Genomic DNA, 7,587 nt, shown 5'->3' on the forward strand with positions numbered 1-7,587 from the left:
GCCAACTCCAAGCCCGCCGCCGACTCGCCGCCCAGCACGGCAAAGACGGCGCACCGAGAGCTCCAGCAGTGGCCGCCGCCACCCGCAACGCCCGCAGCCCCCAGGGGGCCAGATCGGCCGCGCCAGATCAAACCCCCGTCGCCTCCGCCGCGGGGCCGCACCGCCTCCTCCCAGCAGCAAAGCTACCAGATCCGCACGTCTCCGCCGCCGGAGGCCCCGCCGGATCCAGATCCCCCACGAGCGGCGGCCCGCGCCGCCGAGATCCCGACCAGGAGATGGAGGAGAGGTCCCCGCCGCTGCCAGCGCCGCACGGGCTTTGCCCGGCGGACGCCCTCCGGCAGCGGCGAGGAGGAGGGGTGAGCGAGGGCGGAGCCTTGCACATGTGAACCTGTCCTAGCCATTTTACAGAAAAAGCCAGCAGAAGGGGCACCTGCCTACCTGGCACCACAGAGGGTTGCCTCAGGCAGCGCGCCATGGGCGCGCCCCAGCCCCTAGTTACACTAGTTATAGTCATGAAATCAATCATGTGGTACTTCAGATGTCAGCGAACCCGCCATCTTTGACTTCATCTACCCACTCGACCTGAGAATAATCCGTGCATTTCAGCAAGTCCGTCAGGCCGGTGAGGTCTTCTAGATAGGTTGGTTCATTGATCGCCTGCATCACAAAATCCAGCCCTCTACTCCTGTATTCAGACAATACCTGCCATTTGTTTTGCACGAGATCAAGCGAATGAACACTACGGGTTTCAGCAAAGTTTAGAAAACATTGTTTTGAATCATAGGACTATAAGAGTTTGCTTACCGCGTTAGAACATGCAACACATCTGCTTGAGGCATAGCCCAAGAGGGTTAATGAGTTGTACTGCGATATTGATCCCCGTATCTGGTGCGGCAACAGACCAAACGGACACTCACTGGTCGCGCCAGCAGTATCTCCTGGCGCATGTATCCTGCAGAAGATGGGAATCAACTATCAGTTCACCTTGCTTTCTCATCATGAATGTATATGTCATCTTACATAAAAACCATATAGTACACGAGTTCATGCTGTTCCAACTTCCAAGCGTTCAGCTGCTTACCCATCTGGATGATTTAAGATTCTTGTGAAGAGCTCTGTAGCATGGCCAGATGCAATGGAGGCCAGTCCAGGTCGTGTTACTGTGCACTGTTGGTCCGGTGTTCGGTTGGAGACCGACTGCATGAAAAGATCATAAAAACATGGGATAAGTATATTTTTCGTCCCTCAATTCTTTCAAGAATATAGAAATAGTCCCTCAACTTTAAAACCAGCAAAAGTTAGTCGCTCAACTTCTCAAGCCGGATAACTTTAGTCCCTAATACCGCTTTAGATGATTTAACTGATGATGTAGCATGGTTTTGACTGGTTCGAATGGTTTCGTTGATGAAGTGGAGGCTGCCGGTCACGGGACGCTGAAAACATGTTCACCAGCACCGGCCGGTCTGCTACTACTCTGGCCGAGCTCTCTTTGAGCACGCCGAGCAGCCATGCCCAGCTGGCTGTAGCCCCGCTTGCTGGTCGAGCTGCACTCCGCCGTCCGATGGTTGCCGCATCTACCAAGTTACCACTTGTCGTGTCCGCTGCGCATTGGTACTGCTTGCTGCGCGCATCGCTAGCACACTAACACTGCCAACCACAGGCCTGCTCACCATGGGCGTCACCGCTTCATGCTGATGCGTGTTGCCGCCGCAGCCTGTGCTAACCGGTTCACTCGCTGAGTTGACAGAGGAGCTGCATGGTCCCCTTCGCCACTTATGCCACTGCCTAGCTAGCGCACAAGCAGAGCAGCAGCACCGCCCGTCCGTCCGTGCTGCGTGCTCCGGCGGTGGCAGTTCTGGTGGCGCTGGAGCTCCTTCCACGCGAGATCAGCAGCTCGACGGTGCGTGCGCTACGAACCTGCAGCACGCACTGTGGCGAGCTATGGAACCTCCACAAGGCCACTCCTCGAGCGCCGCGACTTCGCACATTGACATTGCCGTCATGCGTGTTGTACTGCTGCTGCAGCCCCAGCGTCAGCGACACGCCACCTGTGTCGCCGCCGAAGCCCCTGTTAGCAGTAATCTTGATTAGACTATTAATTAATGTATGCGTGGCTGTTAGTTGCGTAGCTGGGTCATGGAGATATTCCAGGTAGTAGTTGCTGGGCATGCGTTTCTGTTGGGGCTCGCCGCGTCGTGCGCACGTTGGAGCGCATCGTGGGCGTCGGCCAGAGCAAACGGATCACGCATGCACCAGAGAGAGGTGGGCAGAGTCGTGTGTGTACCTGTGTTAGCCCGGATATAAATACCCCCGTGTACTGCTTGTTGATGCATCGGTGTGAGTCGTGATGTAGTCTGTGTGCTGAATATAAAGGAGGCGTTTGGGCGCCGGGGCGTAGAAAAAGTGCTCCATCCATCAGAGAGAGAGAGCGGTTCCAACAGCCCCTGCCCATCGTATGCGTCAAAGTCGATCGAGGTGGTGGTGGTCCATGATGCCGATGCTCTCCATCCGCGCCGGGGTGCCGAAGACGTTGACAATGGAGGCGAGCAAGCTGGCGTCGTGCACATGCAGCCGCGCCCGTGTCGGCTTCCTGTCATTGGCCCCGGCATGCTCACCTTCGTCTACAGCAACAGTACGGCCACCCTGGCATGGCAACCAGCCGTCGGTCGTCATTGGAGACAAGATGTAGATCATGCATGTGAGTTATTTGATGAAATGCATGTGCTACGGGCACATAGGGTGGTAGCAAGGAGACCACTACTGTCATGGCCGAGACACAGGTGACGCATCACGGCATGTTGTTCACACGTAGAATACGCGCATGGTGCTGGCATTTTCGCCGTGGACGAGGTCAAGGGTGGCAGCCAATACGGAGTTGGTACCTTCGCTTAGATGAAAGGTAGAGGAGGTGGGGCCCACACTAGTCAGCTCGAGTCAAAACCATTCCACGTCAGCAGGAAACCACTTGAAGTGGCAATAGGGACTAATTTTACCCGGTTTTAAAAGTTGAGGGACTAAATTTTGCTGGTTGTAAAGTTGAGAGACTATTTCTATACTCTTGAAAGAGTTAAAGGACGAAAAATATACTTTTCCCTAAAAACATCTTATATCATGGTTGTACGTAGTAGATAGCATATTGAGGAAATAAGTGTGATTCAAAAATCTCTGGGAACAAAGGTTACATCAACTGGAGCAATAACGTCGTTGCAGAAGTAACAGCCCAGTCTTTGACGGCCAAGAACATCTTCTGCAGACAGCTTAGTCGTCGCAGCAGACACATTTGGACTTTCAGAATTTGTTCCTGGACCAGCTCCATGTCGCATGGCAAGGTAGCTATCAAATCCTAGGGCTGCAGTAATAGCAATCTGCAGTTTGACATGAGGCATTGGACTTAGAACTTCCAATGTGTAAATTATTCAAGAATATGGACAGGAGTTTACCTTGTTTTCATTTGCACAGAGAAGCGTTGGAAGCCACCTACTTTCCCTTGTGTCAGTCAACAAGAACACAGCATCATGGGTCGCTACTAACTTCTGGAGACGCTTGCAATTATCAAGCACACCAGCTGCTTCTTTAGATGATACTGGATGCCCTGGCATCGGTATTTCCATTTGAACTCCTTCAGCCTCCTACAAGGCAGAAATTGAGATGAAAATGTTCTAAAAAAATTGAAGTACTGTCTTGAGAGGAAGTGAAGACACACCACTGACGAACACCTCTCTTTTAGATTCCTGCATATCGCTGTTGCTTTCGGGACATCACGGTCACCATATGTGTAAAGTGATTGCCTTGCCAAATTTGACACACCAACACGACCACTGTCAACCACTGTCAGCTTCCGAACACCATAATCCTGACAAGTTGGTATCCAGCATGATTAACAAGATACTCTGTGAGTATACTCTATAGTTCAACATAAAAGTAGCATCAACCATAACACTAACCATAAGAATGCGAGCTACGTCACACCCAAGAGTTCCAGCACCTAAAATTAGACATCGGACACTAGACAACTTCCCAGAATTTACAGGGAAGCTGGCAGGCAATGCCAAACAAGTGTCCGGCTTAATCAAATTATTAGAAACACCTGTAAGGTCCTTCAAATATGTTGGTTGGTTGATTGCTTTCATAATAAAATCCAATCCTTCTCTTCTATATTCAGAAATTACCTGAAATGTTTAGGAAGGAGAAACATCAGAGAATATACAGAACTCTTCTAATATAGTGTTAGGTGTGCTATAATCTGGAACATCAAATCAACAAAATCTTATAACATAGTGCCTTGTGTCCTATAATATACTTACACCATTAGAACATGCAGCACAATCGTTTGAGGAATTGCCTATCACAGTTGATAAAGCACACTCTGGGAGTGGTACTTGCATCTGATGCGGCAATAAACCAAGCGGATGTTCAGTGTCCATACCAGCAATATCTCCTGGAGCATGTATCCTGCAAGAGGTATGAATTATGATACAATCCTTGAGGCACGATGTACATGGATTGTAAGTTTCCTTTACTTTTAGGGTTGAGGCGCCTATTTACATGGGCTCTTCGGGAACGTAGCACAGGACCCTTCCTTTCCAGTCCAATTAAATTAAATATCAAAACGTGCAAGCAATCAGATCTGGATCTCAAGCACTCAAATTTTCATTCAAGAACACTTTGAAAAAAAAGTTCCAACTCATGACATTAAAATTTCAACTCGAAAGAGGCAAAACAAAACAGGCACTGGAACATGGCAACTTGCTCCTCAGGAAAATATTTGGTGCAGGACCTCTACCAGCGTTTAAACACGAAGGAAAGCAAAAGGGACATCAATAAGATGGTCACAGTCCGAGAGAGGAAGACGAGGGATGTCAATCAAGTCAAATGCATCAAGGACAAAGCAGATCGGCTTCTGGTGAAGGACGAGGAGATCAAGCATAAATGGCAAGAACGAGAGGTCTACCACTGAACTGGATGACTCCTTTGATGATACCAACAAGCGTTTTGTGAGACGAATCCACGAGTCTAAGGGAGGCTTTAAAAGGGATGAAAGGAGGCAAGGGGATGGGCCCTGATTGTATCCCCATTGAGGTGTGGAGAGGCCTTGGAGACAGCGATACTATGGCTAACTAAGTTTTTTCAACCTCATTTTTCAAGAAAACAACATGCCCGAAGAATGGAGGTAGAGTATACTAATTATGTGGGATTAAGCTGATTACCCATACAATGAAGCTATGGGAGAATTTTGAGCGCCACTTAAGAATGACAACCGTGACCATTAATCAGTTGGTTTCATGTCTGGGAGGTCGACCATGGAAGTCATTTTCTTGGTACGACAACTTATGCAGAGATACAACCAGCAAAAGAAGGACCTACATATGGTGTTCATTGACTTGAAGAAGGCCTACGATAAGATACTGTGGAATGTCATGTGGTGGGCATACAAAGTCCTAACAAAGTACATTGCCCTCATCAAGGACATGTACGATAATACTGTGACAAGTGTTCGAGCAAGTGATGTCGACACTGATGACTTTCTGATTAAAATAGGACTACATGAAGGGTCAGCTTTGAGCCCGGCACAAGGGATATACAAGGAGATATCCCATGGTGTATGCTCTTTGCAGATAATTTGGTGCTAGTCGACGATAGTCAAACAGGGGTTAATAGAAAGTTAAGAGTTGTGGAGACAGACTTTGGAATCGAAACGTTTAGGCTTAGTAGAACTAAAACCGAGTACACGAGGTGCGGTTTCGATACTACTAGGCACGAGGAGAAGGTTAGCCATGATGGGCACGTGGTACCTCAGAAGTACACCTTTCGATATTTTGGATCAATGTTGCATAAGGATGGTGATATCGATGAAGATGTGAGCCATCGAATCAAAGCTAGATGGATGAAGTGGCGCCAAGCTTATGGCGTCCTCTTTGACAAGAGAATGCCACAAAAACTAAAAGGTAGGTTAAGCTGATTGACCCAGGATTTTGTGTGGCACTGAATGTTGCCAGCTAAAAGGCGATATGTCCAACAGTTAGGTGTATGGTAGGAGTTGGGACCCTACCGGGTCTAGGGCGTAGGTTGTAGGGGAAGGAGGGGGCTGGACGTGGAGAAGCTCGCGGTCGCCGGCGGCAAGGCGCCGGCGTGCGCGAGAGGGAGAGGCGGCGGCGGCGCAAGAGGCGACTAGGGTTAGGTCTCCCGGCTCCCTAAGGGAAGCCGAGCAAATAATGATTGCTTCTTTGCTTGATTAGATTGATACATCTCCTCTCCTTATATAGAGAGGTTTACTTGACTCCTAAGCAAACGATAAGATAATCGGGCTAAGCCCCTAATAAAGATAAGATAACTTGGGCCATGACCCACTGGGCTAAGCCCCTAATATGACGGTCATAACACTTCTCCCCGCCTGCACAAACAGCTCGTCCTCGAGCTGTAAGGTGGGGAAGCGCTTGATGAACTCCTCAAGGTGATCAACTAGCGTCAAACACCTTCGCGACAGCTGGGGCGGTCAGGTCGGCGGCGACGGCGTCCTCCTCAATGTAGTCTGCAGCCTCCAGGTAGAAGAGTCGCGGGCAGACATGGCCGGGCGTGTAGGGCTCATCGCAGTTGAAGCACAACCCTTGGCGGCGACGCTCGAGTAGCTCGGCCAAGGTGAGCCGGCGGAACGGGCGCGCCGCGGTCGCGGCGAGGGGTGCCGCGGAAGCCTGAGCAGGCCGACCCTGCGCGGGAACATCTGGTCCGGGTAGCGGCCCAGTGGCCCGAGACGGTGATGCCTGCTGCATGGCCACCGCGCGGCGCTCGAACGCGTGGGCGTAATACATGGCTGTTTGGAGGTCCTGGGGTCCCTGCAGCTCGACGTCCACGCGGATATGATCTGGCAGACCGCCGACAAAGAGTTCGGCCCGCTGGTGAGCCGTCATGCCGGACGCGTGGCACGCCAGGGCCTGAAAGCGGTCGGTGTAGTCTTGCACCGTAGAGGTGAAGGGAAGGCGGCCCAACTCGGCCAGGTGGCTCCCGCGGATCGGCGGCCCAAAACGAAGGAGGCACAGCTCATGGAAGCGCTCCCACGGGGGCATGCCGCCCTCGTCCTGCTCGAGGGCGTAGTACCATGTCTGGGCTGCACCGTGGAGGTGGTAGGATGCCAGCCAAGTGCGCTCCGACGCGAGCGTGCGCTGCCCATGGAAAAACTGGTTGCACTGGTTGAGCCAGTTAAGCGGGTCCTCCGTGCCGTCAGAAGTGGCTAAGTCGATCTTGGCGGACCGTGGTGGCGTCTGGGTCGGCGCGCCGTGGCCGACCGGCTCGGCAGTGCGGAGCAATGATGATGACGGCGCCCGGTCAACGGTGGGAAGGCCGTCGTAGGCCCCCGCGGAGCCGGACGAGGCCCCAGACTGCAGTGTGGGTACCGATGGGTGCCCAGCCTCCGTGTAAACTGGCGGTGGCGGAATCGGGGACGATGACGGCGGAAACTGGACCTGCTGGATCGGGAGGCCCCCCGGTGTGGACTGGCCCAGTCCCGAGCTGGGCGGCGGCGGTGGAGGCTGGACCGGCGCGGCTGGGGCCGGCGCGGGCCAGTACAGCCACTGCGGCGCTGGGACGGGCGCG

At 52.3% G+C, this 7,587-nt stretch overlaps 1 pseudogene; it reads right to left on the reverse strand.

The window, feature by feature from the left end:
* Window positions 1-425: 425 nt before the first annotated feature.
* The window catches only part of LOC123041400 (ubiquitin-like modifier-activating enzyme atg7), a 35,910-nt pseudogene continuing 28,748 nt past the window's right edge, over window positions 426-7,587 (reverse strand).

The sequence above is a fragment of the Triticum aestivum genome, chromosome 2B, assembly GCF_018294505.1.
Source record: "Triticum aestivum cultivar Chinese Spring chromosome 2B, IWGSC CS RefSeq v2.1, whole genome shotgun sequence".
Lineage (NCBI taxonomy): Eukaryota > Viridiplantae > Streptophyta > Magnoliopsida > Poales > Poaceae > Triticum > Triticum aestivum.